Source organism: Bison bison, unplaced genomic scaffold (assembly GCF_000754665.1).
Source record: "Bison bison bison isolate TAMUID 2011002044 unplaced genomic scaffold, Bison_UMD1.0 scf7180017864129, whole genome shotgun sequence".
In the NCBI taxonomy this organism is placed as follows: domain Eukaryota; kingdom Metazoa; phylum Chordata; class Mammalia; order Artiodactyla; family Bovidae; genus Bison; species Bison bison.
In genome coordinates, this window is record NW_011494701.1 from 953,053 (window position 1) to 967,728 (window position 14,676).

Here is a 14,676-nt window from a genome sequence, read left to right on the forward strand (position 1 = left end):
AGAAGGGGACAGCAGAGGACGAGATGGCTGGATGGCATCACTGACTCGATGGACGTGAGTCTGAGTGAACTCTGGGAGTTGGTGATGGACAGGGAGGCCTGGTGTGCTGCAATTCATGCGGTCGCAAAGAGTCAGACACAACTGAGTGACTGAACTGACTGAACTGAATGATTATAGAGTGGAAGTGACAAATATATTCAAGGGATTAGATCCGATAGGCACAGTGCTGAAAATTTTTGGATAGAGTTTCTTGACATTGTACTGGAGGCAGTGATCAAGACCATCCCCAAGAAAATGAAATACAAAAAGACAAAATGGTTGTCTGGGGAGGCCTTACAAACATCTTGAGAAAATAAGAGAAGCTAAAGGCAAAGGAGAAAAGGAAAGATATACCCATTTGAATTCAGAGTTCTAAAGAACAACAAACAGAGATAAGAAAGCATTCCTGGTGCACTGGGATGACCCAGAGGGATGGTACAGGGAGGGGGGTGGGAGGGGGTTTCAGGACGGGGAACACGTATGCACAGGTGGTGGATTCATTTTGATGTATGGCAAAACCAATACAATATTGCAAAGTAATTAGCCTCCAATTAAAATAAATAAATTTAAATTAAAAAAAAAAAGAAAGAAAGGAAGCCTTCCTCAGTGATCAGTGCACGTAAATAGAGGAAAACAGCAGAATAGGAAAAACGAGCAATCTCTTCAAGAAAATTAGAGATACCAAGGGAACATTTCATGCAAAGATGGGCACAATAAAGGACAGAAATGGTATGGACCTAATAGAACCAGAAGATATTAAGAAGTCGTGGCAAAAATACACAGAAGAATTATACAAAAAAGATCTTCATGACCCAGATAACCATGATGGTGTGATCACTCACCTAGAGCCAGACATCCTGGAATGTGAAGTCAAGTGGGCCTTAGGAAGCATCACTGCAAGCAAACCTATTGGAGATGAAGCAATTTCAGTGGAAAGAAGAAAAGAATGTAGGGCTTCCCTGGTGGCTCAGATGGTAAAGTGTCTGCCTGCAGTGTGGGAGACCCAGGTTCAATCCCCGGGTTGGGAAGATCTTCTGGAGAAGGAAATGGCAAACCACTCCAGTACTCTTGCCTGGAAAATTCCATGGACGGAGGAACCTGGTAGGCTACAGTTCAATTTCAGTTGAGCTTTTTAAAATCCCAAAAGGTGATGCTGTGAAAGTGCTGCACTTAGTATGCCAACAAATTTGGAAAACTCAGCAGTGGCTACAGGACTGGAAAAAGGCAGTTTTCATTCTAATCCCAGAGAAAAACAATGCCAAAGAATGTTCAAACTACCACACAATTGCTTATCTCACAGGCTAGCAAAGTAATGCTCAAAATTCTCCAAGCCAGGCTTCAACAGTATGTGAGCCATGAACTTCTAGGTGTTCAAGCTGGATTTAGAAAAGGCAGAGGAACCAGAGATCAAATTACCAGCACTGGTCGGATCATCAAAAAACAAGAGAGTTCCAGAAAAAGATCTTCTTCTGCTTTATTGATTATGCCAAAGCCTTTGACGGTGAGGATCACAACAAACTGTAGAAAATTCTTAAAGAGATGGGAATACTAGACCACCTTACCTGCCTCTTGAGAAATCTGTATGCAGGTCAAAAAGCAACCATTGAAACCAGACATGGAACAGATTGGTTCCAAATTGAGAAAAGAGTATGTCAAGGCTGTATATTTTCACCCTGCTTATTTAACCTATATGCAGAGTACATCATGCAGAATGCCATGCTGGATGAAGTAAATCTGGAATCATGATTGCCATGAGAAATATCAATAATCTCAGATATGCAGATGACACCACTTTTATGGCAGAAAGTGAAGAAGAACTGAAGAATCTCTTGATGAAAGAAAGAGGAAAGTGAAAAAGTTGGCTGAAACTCAACATTCAAAAATTAAGATCTTGGCATCCCGACCCATTACTTCATGGCCAGTTGATGGGGAAACAATGGAAACCATGAAAGACTTTATTTTTGGGGGTTCCAAAATCACTGTCGGTGGTGGTGACTGCATCCATGAAATTAAGAGACCCTTGCTCCTTGGAAGAAAAGCTATGGCCAACCTAGACAGCACATTAGAAAGCAGAGACATTGCCAACAAAGGTCCACCTAGTCAAAGCTATGATTTTTCCACTAGTCATGTATATATGTGAGAGTTGGACTATAAAGAAAGCTGAGTGCCAAAGAATTGATGTTTTTTAACTGTGGTGTTAGAGGAGACTCTTGAGAGGCCCTTGGACTGCAAGGAGATCCAACCAGTCAATCCTAAAGGAAATCAATCCAATCAGTTCATTGGAAGGACTGATGCTGAAGCTGAAACTCCAATACTTTGGCCACCTGATGCTAAGAGCTGACTCATTGGAAAAGACCCTGATGCTGCAAAAGATGAAGGAGGGAGAAGAAGGGGACAACAGAGGAGGAGATGTTTGGATGGCATCATCACTCAATGGATATGCATTTGAGCAAGCTCCAGGACTTGGGGTCGGACTGGAAAGCCTGGTGTGCGGCAGTCTGTGGGGTTGCAAAGAGTTGGACATGATTGAGTGACTGAACCAAACTGAACTAGAAATTAATAATATCTCAGCTTATTAAAAAAAAAAAAGCTCATCTATAATTCATGTGAAGAATGGCACATGGTAACATACTATTTTCAGTGTAATTTGCTATAGTGTTTGCAGAGGTTTTTTGACAAATCTACTTAAAATTCTGACTTACTAATATATTTGATGGGGCAATTCCACTGCAGGGCTTTTTTGCAACTGTCACAAAGATTATCTTTAAGCAGATTCATGGAAATGTTTCTTATATTTAATGGCAACAAATTATGCAAAAGCTAAATAACCAGTAATCAGTTATTGCAACTTACTTAAATCTTGCCATCACAGAAGTTGCCGTTACAAAATACTCTGTAATTCTTGTCATGTGATGATTTAAGGTAATTTTACTTGATTTAAAATAATGATATGCTACACTGAGAATAAAATGATTTTTAATAATATATAAATCCCATTTACTAAGTTTTTCTTTCATATGTTTCAGGGCCATGTTTTGGGCACATATAATTTTATGATTATACAGCCCCAATTGGTGATTTTATAACCTGTCAAAAATGCATCCATATAGTTTAGTTAAGGGAAGTAAAAAACTGTTCAGTGTTTGTGGTTTATTTCATCTTTCTAAATCAGATCTGAGGAAAAGAAGGATGTGATGGGAGCTACTGATATGTAACATATTAAATTTGATCCTCTTATACAACATCTCAGAGTAAAAACTGGATGATGTTGCCTTAAATGTTCAAACTTGGTGTGAGTTAAAGCCCAACCATTATAAAAGCTCACAGTCCTAACAAGGACATTAAAGTACAGAAGCATAAGTGAAAACACACCGTGCTTTGAAGGAGTGATTTGAAGACAGAAACCTGCATACATTTTCAGGGTATTTATATATGTGTTTCAGGAAGCTTCCTTAAGTAACTTCCACATTCCACAATAGGCGTGAAATGTTACTGATTAACATAGGACAAGCATTAGAGCGGAGTCCATAAAGCCATGGGATGTGGATCTTAGAGAGCCATCTCTGAGGGCTCTGTCATTTGGAAAGAGTGTACCCCTAACGATATTGCTTCTATCACAAAACTTCCTGGTGAGGACTACATCACTACTCAACCCCTCCTGTGCCCTGAAATGCTTCTAGCTCAATGTATCTATTGATCTAGCTTAAAAAAAAAAAAAGATGTAAGACTGTGATGTAGCTGCTGAATGGAAATTTGAAGCATCAACTGTGAACCCTATGTACTTAGTCCTACCTGTGCTATTCTCAGCCCACAGAATGGCTTATGATGAAGACTTATCCAAATACTAAACTTCAGTGTTAGAGTGTTTTGTGTCTTCATGATTGAATTCTTTAGTTATTCTACAATCAAGGAAGTAACTTTAACAAAATAATTCTAAATTTGGTGGAAAAAACTTTTTGGGGAGTAAATTTTCCTCATGAGCCTACTTTCTTTATCAACTCTCTAAAATCTTCTCTGATCACTTATATTATCTTTCCTCCTTTTAGTTCTCATCATTTTTTTTTTTTTTTCCTCTCAACTGTGCAATTTATTTTGATTCTATTCTGTGTGGTCTCACTGGTATTTTTCCTTTGCTTCTTACCACTACCATGTATTACAACCACCAAAACCTCTTTGAAGGTGAGGACTCTATCTAAGGGTAGTCTGTTTGCCCTGCTCTGGCAGCAGAGACACTTATGTAATAGTCAGTGATGTTTGTTAATGTTGGGTGACAAATACTTAGGCTTTAAAGGTGGCAGCTTCCTTGGTGGCTTAGATAGTAAAGAATCTGTGAACCTGCCCAAATACAAGAGACCCAGGTTCAATCCCTGGGTTGGGAAGATCCCCTGGAGAAGGGAATGGCAACTCCTTCCAGTATTGTTGCCAGGAGAATTCCATGGACAGAGGAGTCTAGTGGGCTGCAGTCCATGAGGTCGCAAACAGTCAGACATGACTGAGCGACTAACATAAATGTGTATTTTCCTGACTTCAAATAAGTGTGAATAAGTTTTAAATTCATTCACTCTATAAACTATACCTCAGAAACTGAAGTACTTTAAATTATACAGTGAATCCCTGGAAAAGTTTACAATTACACTGGGAAATTTTATGCAATTTCATTTTCGGGGGCCAGAGAATAATTTTATTTCATTGGAGACTCTGGATTTTATATTGCTGTTCCTGGTATTATAGTAAAGAATCTAGCTACTACTAGAATTATCAACAAGAATCTTATCAAGAAAATTATATAGGTTTTTCTTCAACAAGTGAGATTCCAGATACCTTAAGTGAAATAGTTCATGTTCATATAAGATACAAATTTCATCCTAGTATAAGCCTGAGATAACATTTGTATAGTGAGTATACAGAGTCTAATTTCAATATTATTATTAAAATTATTTTAATTTAACATCTTTCTAATAGGAAACTAGTAAAAACAATTTCATACATTTAGAGTGTGTTTAATTTAATCACGCAATATACTACTCTATAAGCATTAATTATATTTTAAATGATTAATGAAGTAGTTAATGAAGTAATAATTAATTAGATAATAAATATTTTCTTAAAGACTTCAAAACAGACTACCTCTCTAGATTTATGAGTGATTGTGTGTGAATGCATGTATAGAAACAGAATGCACTAAAATATTTGCAATGATGATTTTCAGTGTAGGAATATCAGAATTATATTTCTTCTTTATATTTTTCTATAATTAAAAATTTTTTTGACCAAAAAAATACTGTCTTAGAACATTTAAAGTAGTTGTATGTATAAATATTTAATTTACTATACCACTCACAGCTAGCAAAAGCCACTAGAAGTTCTCATCTGTAACAAATAGCTTATGTTTTTCTGAAAATGATTGAATTGCATACCTAAAGGGGGGCACCCTCAGCTAGTAACTCTTGGTATGATAAATACTGCAGGAGTTGTGTGCTACTGTGACTAGAATCAGCTTCAGCCACCAAAACAAATAAATCAACAACAGAAACCAAACAACACATTTCTCTGTTTTGGCATATGAATATTTATACCTGCAACTATTTAAATACCATGTGTTATGAAAATACAGTTTTTACAAATTACATAAATTATATTTACAATGATTTTCCCCCAAAACAGATGGTTTAGAGAAAGTACTGTCAGAATTATGTGATTCTAACTTCAGTTACACAATAAAACTTTTAATTATCAATCTGTTAATATATAATTGAATAAACAGGGACTCATTTAAATACCATTTTAAAATATGGAAACAAAGTAGCCTGTAGAAAAAAAAATCTGTCGGTATAAAATTCTTTTTCCAGACCATTTTTTAGTTTGTAGCCCAGTATATACCTAAACATAGAAATACTTCATGTTGGATTACAAAGATTGCTTTTATTAGATTTATTTTCAATTCAGTAGTATAATTTATTATGACATTCAAAAACAAAAGATAATATATATATATAGTATTTAAATAATAAGATAGTATATAAATAATAAATTGGGTGAGATAATTGCAATATCTTCAAGAGTGGAAATTCTGTTCATACTTTCTAATTTCAAATCTTACCTCTGCCACTTGTATGCCAGGGTATGCTCTTTTAAAAACAAGATTAAAAACAATTGTTATTTAATATCATTTCGCATTGATAGAATGCATGCACATATATAAAGCTCTTATTAGACTGCTTTGCTTATTAAAAAAATATGATAGCTGTTAGCTCTTAAAAATATTCACAAAAAGGACAAATTTGAATGTCATCTAAGGAACAGGTCTTGTTTGAACATCCAAGTCTTGGAACAGCGGAGCCTGGTGGGCTGCTGTCTATGTGGTCACATGGGGTCGGACACAACTGAAGCGACTTAGCAGCAGCAGCAGCATATATATTGAGCCCATACTGTACTAAATATTCTGTCAGGTTACAACCATTAAAATATCTAATAAACGTCTCTACCTCCTGCTGCTAAGGAGCTCTCAAGCCATTGAAAAATTAACATGCAAATTCTCAATTGCAGACAGAGCATGAGGCTATTTGGATGTCAGGTATTTGTAATCTGAAGACTCTGCAGTTCAAACTCCTAATTCTTGTGCAAATTAGTATTCAATTTGTATTTTGTATTCAATTGTTTAGGTGGATTTCAGAGACTCAATGTACTTATTTCAGTTGAAGTATTTCAAATCCTTAAAGATGATGCTGGTAAAGTGCTGCATTCAATATGCCAGTAAATTTGGAAAACTCAGCAGTGGCCACAGGACTGAAAAAGGTCAGTTTTCATTCCAATCCCAAAGAAGAGCAATGACAAAGGATGTTCAAACTACCACACAATTGCATTCATTTCACATGCTAGCAAGGTAATGCTCAAAATCCTTCAAGTTAGTTTCCAACAGTACATGAACTGAGAACATGCAAATGTATAAGCTGGACTTAGCAAAGGTAGAGGAACCAGAGACCAAAATGCCAACATTTAATGGATCATAGAAAAACCAAGGGAATTCTAGAAAAACATCTACTTCTGCTTCATTGACTATGCCAAAGCCTTTGACTGTGTGGATAACAGCAAATTGTGGAAAATACTTCAAGGGATGGGAATAACAGATCACCTAACCTGCCTCCTGAGAAACCTGTAATTAGGTCATGAAGAAACAGTTAGAATGAGATGTAGAATAACAGATTTGTTCAAAATTGGAAAAGGAGTATGTTAAGGCAGTATATTGTCACCCTGCTTATTTAATTTACATGCAGAGTACATCATGCTAAATGCTGGGTTGGATGGTGCTCTAGCTGGAATAAAGACTTGGGAGAAATATCAGTAACCTTATGTATGCAGATGGCACCACTCTAATGGAAGAAAGCAAAGAGGAACTAAAGAGCTTCTTGATGAAGGTGAAAGAGGAGAGGGAAAAAGCTGGCTTAAAACTCAGCATTCAAAATCTGAAATCATGGTATCTGGTCCCATCACTTCATGGCAAATAGATGGAGAAAAATGGAAACAGGGAGAGAGATTTTATTTTCTTGAGCTCCAAAATTAATGCAGATGGTGATTGCAGCCATGAAATGAAAAGACACTTGCTCCTTGGAAGAAGAGCTATGATAGATCTAGAGACACCACTTTACTAATAAAGGTCCATCTAGCCAAAACTATATTTTTTCCAGTAGTCAAGTACAGGTGTGAGAATTGGATCATAAAGAAGGCTGAGTGCCAAAAAATTGATGCCTTTGAACCATGGTGCTGGAGAATGCTTTTGAGAGTCCCTTGGACTGCAAGGAGATCAAAACTGTCAATCCTAAAGGAAATCAGCCCTGGATATTCATTAGAAGGTCTGGTACTGAAGCTGAAGCTCCTATACTTTGCTCACCTGATGTGAAGAGCCAACTCATTGGAAAAGACTCTCGTGCTGGGAAAGATTGAAGGCATGAGAAGGGGAAGATGGAGGATGAGATGGTTGAATGGAATCACTGTTTCAAAGGACATGAGTTTGAGCAAACTCTGGAAAATAGTGAAGGACAGGGAAGCCTGGCCTGCTGCAGTCCATGGGGTCACAAAGAGTCAGACACAACTGAGCTACTGAACAGCAACATGATTTTTATTAGACCTTTAGGAATGTCTGTGGCTTCACAATAATATAATAACTTCTGTGCCAAATTTAAGTAGAAGATGCAGTTATGGCATCAGTGAGAAAAAAGGGGATGGAATCTGTTCTAATTGAACACAAGTGTCTTTCTAGTTAAGACAACCACAGAACTTAGCATTGAAAAGGAAATAAGATTTCACTTGAGAGACAATAGAAGATAAGTTCTGTTCCCAGATGTGTAGATACATCTGTATCTACAGATGTTAGTATGATAGTATGTTAGTATGGTAGAAGTTATTATGGTAACCTACGGAGAAGGCAATGGCAACCCACTTCAGTACTCTTGCCTGGAAAATCCCATGGATGGAGGAGCCTGGAAGGCTGCAGTCCATGGGGTCGCTGAGGGTTGGACATGACTGAGCGACTTCACTTTGACTTTCCACTTTCATGCATTGAAGAAGGAAATGGCAACCCACTCCAGTGTTCTTGCCTGGAGAATCCCAGGGATGGGGGAGCCTGGTGGGCTGCCATCTATGGGGTCGCACAGCGTTGGACACGACTGAAGCAACTTAGCAGCAGCAGCAGCAGGGTAAGTGCAAGAAAATAAGAATGGCTGGAATGAAGAGTGAGTCCAGAAGAGCAGAGACATGGGGTTAGTGAGTGAAGTAAATGTGACATCACAGAGTGCCTTCATGTCAAAAATAAGCTGAAGTCATCCTAAGAGAAATGGTACAGTTTCCTCAGGGACATAGCTTAGTTTGTCTTTCTTTTAGAAATATTAATTCAATTCTGAAAAGAATGCTGAAAACGGTTTGCAGTAAGATAGTATTCCAAGTAAGCTTTATTTACGGAAGTCCTTTTGAAATAGAAGGGAAGCCTGAACCAAGGTGGTAGCAATGACATATGAAAGAAGCTCATGAATGTGGAAAGTTTATTGATATTTTCACCTAAAGAATAAGAGGAAAAGAAATTATGTATCCAGGATACCACCCAAGGTTCAGACTTTGTGACTAAGAGGATGATGAGGCCATTTACTAAAAGAGGAATCCATTCTGGTTGCAGTGGACTCAGATCAGGGTTTGCAGCTTGAGGATAAAAGAATGTGCTCTGAGACAGAGTTCAGATTATGAGCCATTTGGCTTTTAATCCTGCGTGATCTTAGCCTTTCTGAGTCCAATTTCATAATAGAAAATGAGGTAAGTGGATTCAGAAATCAAGGGAAAAATATAATGTGTAAAGAGAATTTTTCTCAACATGGAAATTCTGAAGGAAATAGTAACCAGTAAATATGGGGCTTCTTCCTGCGTCATCCCACATCACTGGGTTGGGAGACATTTTTCCCGGGTCTCTCACTTTATACACTCACACACTGTCTTTATTTTGGACTATTTTAAATAATATTAATAGAACTGATAGAGATAGCATCTTCTCTAGAAAAACTAGGGCAGTTAGGCTCATCAAGAACTTGAGTTCCTAATCTCATGGTTCCTTGCATATGATACAGTACACATCAATACAGATGTCACCTGATGCTTCTGCTGTCACCCTGTGGGAACTGGAAGTCAGATTGCTGCTTATGCAATGCTGACACCTTATTTTGTCATAACAATGTCCTGGGTCTAAAACCAAGGAATCTCCTGTCTTCTGCCATAATCCATGAAACTGAGGCATGCTAAATTTTTAGTTTGCAAATTGAATAAAATCTCACGTTTCTTATAATTTTTCATGCACTATTTTTTTTTTGCTTGTTTGTTTGTTTGTTTTATTTTTTTTTATTGATCAAGAGAGTTTACTACAGAAACTAAGCAACAATCCACACTCAGATTTCTCCTTTCCAGGATACCAATCTTCATAAAATATTCACCCTTAAAGGACTGTGTTTTCATATCAGACCCTTTATCTAATCCTGATTCACTGTTGGATTTCAAGATTGCTGAGTGAGATTTAGTTTAAAATGAAAATATAAACCTCTGCCATATATAAAAAAATAACTTTAATAAATTAGAAACATTTTGATTTGAATAATTTCATAAAACATAATGTTCTCATTTGAAGCCATTTTCTCAGTAACATTGAAATTTCATCGTGCAGAAAATGTTTCCATCATATGAAATCAAAGGGCAATTTTGTTTGAAATGAAAAACCACAAAGGAAACAAAAAAATGGAAGATATGTTAGGGTAATGCATCTTTGCAACATTAGTTTACATACAAGTAGGAAAATATTCAACCCAGAATTTGAATAAACAATTTTCAACAATATGCTCTTTGAAATTACTTATTTTCCATGATCATTCATTACTTGAAATGGTCAATGACACCTTCAGACTCTTGTAACAAACAGCAGAATCATTGTAGTTTAGCACCTTAGAAGTTTCCAGTATCTTGGGAAAACAAAATTGTAAAGAACAGGTAATTAAGACCATAGAGTTTAATAGAGTGAGCCAGTGACTACATAGAAATCAGACTTTACTTATTATTAGTGTTTTATGTCAGAAAACTCCTAGGCCTCTTTCTCAGATCCTTTACTTATATTTTTATGTATTTTAAGTATATTTTACAATAAATGTTAAATATATTTTACACTGAACTCTTACTGTCATCTAAATTTTAAAACTCTCATCTTGCTTTTCCAAAACCTATCTGCATCTTAAATTCTTATATTTGATAAATAGGAAACATATTATGAGGCTCAAAGACCCTTATCATTTTTTCCTCATTTAGTCTTCTAATCTAATAAATGATTCTAGAAAAAGAGAAAACATTTTAGAATTTGATGAGTCCAATATTCTTGTTTTGTACACAGTGTGACCCAGACATGTAAAAGTTGGTTGCTGTAAATAGTTCAGAAGAATCTGTTATTGTCTGAGCCTAGACGCCAGTCTTCTTACTAGTCAGCAGGCTCTCCTGTAGGGACTGGTTACTGACAGTGCTTGGATGGCTCTGTCTTTGTCTCAGTTTTCTGTTCTCAAATATTACTTACAAGCCTCATGTTGACCATATTAAAGGTTTAATTCTTGAAAATATAAACCAGTACAAAGATGAGTTATGTGGATTGTATTGATCATATCTTGAATGACTTACTGGGAACAATGAGAAGATTGGGTCCCTCATTCAGAAAAAGGGTCATGAAAGAAAACTTTTTTTTTTTTTTACTTTTCTTTCTTTTTTATTTTTTAAATTATGAAAGTATGTGATACCTGTGATTTGAAAAATATAGAGCAAAGTTATGTATTAGTTCCTTTATGAATAAATGAAACTGAAACAATTAGTTGCTTAGTTGTGTCTGCTCTTGTGACCCCATGACAATAGACTTCCAGATTCCTCTGTTCATGGAATTCTCCAGTCAAGAATACAGGAGTTGGTTGTCATTCTCTTCTCCAGGGGATTTTCATAACCCAGGGATTGAACAAGTGTTTCCTAACTTTATCATTTGAACCACCATGGAAGTTCAATTTCAATATATATTACAATTATTTATTGTTCAGTCACTAAGTAGTGTCTGACTGTGTGATCCCATGGACTGCAAGATGTCTGTCTTTCTTGTCCTTCCCCAACTCCTGGAGTTTGCTCAAACTCATGTCCATTAAGTTCATGATGCCATCCAACCATCTTGTCCTCTGTGGCCTCCTTCTCCTCATGCCTTCAGTCTTTCCCAGCATCAGGGTCTTTTCCAGGGAATCTGCTCTTTGCATCAGGTAGTCAAAGTATTGGAGCTTCAGTTTCAACATCAGTCCTTCCAATGAATATTCAGGGTTGATTTCCTTTGGATTGACTGATCTGATCTCTTTGCAGTCCAAGGGACTCTAGAGTCTTCTCCAGCACCAGAGTTGGAAAGTATCAATTCTGCACTCAGATGTCTTTGTGGTCCAACTTTCACCATCATACATGGCTACTTGAAAAACCATAGTTGACTGTACAGATCTCTGTCAGCAAAATGATGCCTCTGCTTTTTAATATGGTATCTAAGTTTTTTTTTTTTTTTTTTTGTTAACAAGCAAGCTTCTTCTAATTTCATGGTGGCAGTCACCATCCTCAGTGATTTTGGAGCCCAAGACAATAAAATCTATCAGTTTCCACTTTTACCCCATCTGCTACTGCTGCTAAGTCACTTCAGTCATGTCCGACTCTGTGCAACCCCGTAGACAGCAGCTCACCAGGCCCCCCCGTCCCTGGGATTCTCCAGGCAAGAACACTGGAGTGGGTTGCCATTTCCTTCTCCAATGCATGAAGTGAAAAGTGAAAGTGAAGTTGGTCAGTCGTGTCCAACTCTTCGCAACACCATGGACTGCAGCCCACCAGGCTCCTCCATCCATGGGATTTTCCAGGCAAGAGTACTGGAGTGGGGTGCCATTTCCTTCTCCATTACCCCATCTATTTGCCATCAAATAATAGGACTGGATGTCATGATGTTAGATTTTGATGTTGAGTTTAAGTTAGTTTTTACTCTCCACTTTCACCTTCATCAAGAGGCTCCTTGCTTTCTGCCATTAGGGTGGTATCATCTGCATATCTGAGGTTACTGATATTTATTGACATTCTTTATTCCAGCCTGTGATTTATCCATCCTGGCATTTTGCACGATGTACTCTGCATATAAGTTAAATAAGCAAGGTGACAATATACAGCTTTGGTGTACTCCTTTCCCAAGTTTGAACCAGTCTTTTGTTCCATGTCCAGTTCTAACTGTTGCTTCTTGACCTGCATACTGGAGTCTCAGAAGGCAGGTAAGGTGGTCTGGTATTCTAAATAGGAATTTCAAGAATTTTCCACAGTTTGTTGTGATCCACACATAGGACTTAGCATCATCAATGATGCAATAGACTTTTTTTGCAATTAGTTTGCTTTTTCTATGATCCAGCAGATATTTGCAATTTGATCTCTTGTTCCTGTGCCTGTTCTAAACCCAGAAGCCCTTGCACAGTTGGAAGTTCTCAGTTCACATACTGTTGGAGCCTAGCTTGAAGGATTTTGAGCATTACCTTGCTAGCAGGTGATATGAGTGCCATTGTGTGGTGGTTTGAACTTTCTTTGGCATAGCCTTTCTTTGGGATCGGAATGAAAATTGACCTTTTCCAATCCTATGACCACTGCTGAGTTTTCCAAATTTGCTGGCATATTGAGTGTAGCTTTTAACTGCATCATCTTTGGGGATTTGAAATAGCTCAGGCGGAATTCCATCACCTCCACCAGTTTTGTTCATAGTGATCCTTCCTAAGTCCCACTTGACTTCACACTTTGGAATGTCTGGCTCTAGGTGAGTGACCACACTATCATGGTAATCCAGGTAATTAAGACCTCTTTTGTACAATTCTTCTATGTATTCTTGCCATCTCTTCTTAATCTTTTCTGCTTCTCTTTGGTCCTTAGAATTTCTTTACTTTATTGTGCCCATCTTTGCATGAAATGTTCCCTTGGTATATCTAATTTTCTCAAAGAGATCTTTAGTCTTTTACTTCTTTTATTTATTTTTTTTTTTCTATTTCTTTGCATTGTTCCCTTAAGAAAGCTTTATTTTTCCTTGCTATTCTTTGGATCTGTGAATTCAGATGGGAATATGTTTCTCTTTCTCCTTTGCCTTTCATGTATCTTCTTTTCTCAGCTATTTGTAAGGCCTCCTCAGACAACCATTTTGCTTTGTTGCATTTCTTTTTTTTTTTTGGCATGGTTTTAGTCACGGCCTCCTGTACTGCGTTATGAACCTCCATCCACAGTTCTTCAGGCACTCTATCAGATCTGATTATTTCTTAAGTAGATAAATTAAGGTTTTTATTTGGACTTTCAAACTATGAAACTCTCAAAAATTAATAGAATTAAAAGACAGAAAAGCAGAAAAATGTAGTAGACCCACCCCAAAATCACTTTGAACTAATTCAACATAATTAAGATTTATAGAATTTTCACACAACAGCAGGATACAAATTCTATTCAAGTTCCCATAGACTATAAGCCAGGAGACAGTAGAACATATCCAAAGATATAAAAGAAGGTATAAAAGTCTCATGGTCTAAAGATATCGAAATAACACAGAATCTGTTCTCTTATCACTGTGGAATTATGTCAGAAATCAATATCAAAAGATATTTGGAAAATTTGAAAATGGCCCAAGTATTTTCAAGTGTCATGCATCAAGACACATCTTTGACTTAGCCAAACACACAGAGGGTGATTGAAAGCATTTAAATGAGAAATTAATAGCAAAGTGAGAAATTAATAGCAAAGATAATTTAAAAATCTCATGTATATGGAAATTAAATATCCACTTTTAAATGACGGGTGTATCTAAGAAAACATAGCAAGGTAGATTGGAAAATATTTGTAACAGAGGAAAACTGAAAAGACAATGTATCAGAATTTGTTGCATGTAGCTGAAGCTGCTCAGTATTACTAAATACAATACTGAATGTTAAATAGGTTTGAAAACAAATAATAGACACTAGACTGAGCGACTTCACTTTCACTTTTCACTTTCATGCATTGGAGAAGGAAATGGCAACCCACTCCAGTGTTCTTGCCTGGAGAATTCCAGGGACG